This window comes from Bidens hawaiensis, unplaced genomic scaffold, assembly GCF_021521415.1.
Source record: "Bidens hawaiensis isolate Kalapana, Puna unplaced genomic scaffold, B.hawaiensis_p1.1 tig00065109_1, whole genome shotgun sequence".
NCBI lineage: Eukaryota > Viridiplantae > Streptophyta > Magnoliopsida > Asterales > Asteraceae > Bidens > Bidens hawaiensis.
In genome coordinates, this window is record NW_027501622.1 from 29,272 (window position 1) to 32,235 (window position 2,964).

Sequence of the window (2,964 nt, forward strand, 5' to 3'; positions counted from 1 at the left end):
GGTGAGAATCATCACAGTTTGATATAATACATAAAAAGCGTACAATTCTATGAACCGTGTAATCAACGCAAGTAAGTCCTTTCCAATTGGTAACAACCAATGTACTCGGGATATCGCACAATGCACGCAAGGTCCTTTCCAGTTGAGGCCAATCAACGTACTCGGATAGCACAACGCACATAAGGTCCTTTCCAGTTGGGGACAACCAACGTACTCGGATAATACAATGCATATAAGGTCCTTTTTAGTTTGGGACAACCAACATACTCGGATAGCACAACGCACATAAGCAAGTAAACACAAGTCCATAATGCGAATTGTAGTTTGAATAAGCAAAATAAGTAATCGTTTGTATAGGATATGCATACTACCCTCAAAATGTAAAAATGTTTAAAAAGGGGTGTGAGAAATTCATATTTGCAATCAAAGCGAAATACTAAGAATAAACGAATGCGTCAAGGGACTCAAAGCAAACGATCCAACCGAACTATATTAAAAAATAAATACGAACTTCAACGACTAAACGAACGATGTTATTGGAGATAAATATTGCGTTACCTATTTAGGAATTAATTGGTGTTTTATTAATTTTAAAGCCTTTTATTATAATAATATTATTGCACGTTTTAACGAAAGTTCGGTTAATATTATAATATAAATAATTTAACGAAAAGGATACGAAGTGTACATGTTCGAAAAAAAAACTTGAACTAATGTTTGCAAATCGAAATTATATTTAATGGTTTAACGAAATGATTTTTAATGAATTAAGGTTTACGTTTATTGTTAATGAATGATTTTTAGTTTACGGTTTACGAAAACGAAAGTTTGGTTTTAAGTGAAAAATGATTAAATATATTTTATGTTTAATTTATAAAAATTTTTATTTGGTTTAAAATGACTTTTATGAATTTATTATGATTTTTAAATGATTAATTAATTAATGAATAAATAGGTTGGTTAAAATACATATTAAAAAAATAGGTTTTGATCCCGGTTTCAAACCCCGGTTTCAATGTTTCAAGTTCTAAACGTTACCAGTTGAACAAGTTAATCTATTCGTTAAGAATATGGGTTTAAATTATTAAATACCTTAAGTATAGATGAAACTATTATTATTATTATCATCATCAAAAAGACAAAAACAATTAAAAAGGGTTGACCAGGGTTCGAAACCCGGGTCTTGCATTTAACAAGGCAACAACGAAGCCATTGGACCATCCAAGTTATTTGGTTAAGACATGAAAACAATTATTTATATGTACACAATGAGATTCGTCTTCTTCAATGAAAACCCTAGGTTTTTAATTCTCTAGTTTGGTTCCATGTTTATGAGATTGGTGTTAGGGGTTTTGGATTATGGCTATAACGAATCTAATGCATGTAATTATTACCTGGTATTGTTACTAATTGACAGGGAATGACTACTCGCCGGAAAACGGGCCTTGAAAGATTAATCCGAGATAAAGAGAGTATTTTATGTTATTTTGAGGTTTGGCATGAGTTTAGTTACGAGTTTAGGACCTATTTATAGTTTCAATTGAAGTGTAAAACGTTTAGTGTTAGTAATTGAGTTTTAAAATTATCCGACGGTTATGGCGAAGTGAACGGGATCCCTTACTCGTTTTCGAATGTTATAACATGTTATAGACGAGGATTTAGGGTCAAAGTATAATGTTGTTACAAACAATTAATTGGATTAAGCGTGAATAAAAGGGTTTGTTTAAGCCTTGCCGGAGCCGCGGCAGCTTCGCCGGGAATGGTTCTGCCGGAAAAACGGGTTAAGAGGGTGGGAGGGTTGGTTAATTACAATATTATTATTTTAAAACATATTTTCATTTAGGCCCCTCTAGATTCATAGTATATAAAAATTAAAATTAAGCTAATGTTACACAATGAACCTTAAACTTTGACATGCTTTGTAATAAAGATTAATATGCTTGGATAATTTTCAAGTTATACCCAAATTAGTTTGCGAATTGCTTGAATATTAACACACGAAGTTTTATTAATTGATCGAAAATAAAAAGAACGAACGAACGATGAACTTCAATCGTCGGGATTATATCAATATATTGAAACAACCAATCGATTGAATACAAATCCGAGTATCATATGAAATGAACATTGAGAACATCATTACACACACACACACACACACACACACACACTAGTTTGAGACCCGTGTATTACACGGGGAATTAATAAAAATTATAATATTTAAACATTAAGCAAAATATAATCAATAACACATAACACAATTATCATATATTATTAATACAATTACAACTTACATTAAAATTATAGGAATTACAAAACAAATATTACGCAACTATTTTACAAATAAGAAAAAATTTCCTTGTACACTACATTTGTGGTTGGATTGGTCAGATTATATTGTTTATCAAGAATCAGAATCTTTAGCCCACACCTACTTGTAACTCTTGACAAGGCGGCATATAGCTGTCTATGTGAGAACACGGGTTCTTTCAAGTACAAACCAACCCTAGATAATGATTGACCTTGGCTTTTGTTTATGGTCATCGCAAAACATACTGCAAGGGGAAACTGTCGTCTTTGAAACTTATATGCTATTTTGTTGTCTGTTGGAGTCAGTGGTGATCTATGGATCAAAACTGTATGTCCAATGTTAGTTCCAGAAATAAATTTTGCTTCAACTAAGTACCTAAAGATATAATTTCTAGTCAAGTACCGTTTCTGGTTAAGATTTCTAAGGAGCATAACAGAAACACCGGTTTGAACCCGATATTACAAAAACCTGTTTGTAGTTATAAACAACCAGGTTAGGACCGGTTTGGAGTTTTTTTTAGCTAAAACCGGTTTGAACCCGATATTTTGGAACCGGTTAGACAAAAACAGGTTTCATCCGGTTTAAAACTCGTTTGTAGCTCAAAACTACTTTATAGCTCACATATCATATCTATTTATAGCTCATTGATCATT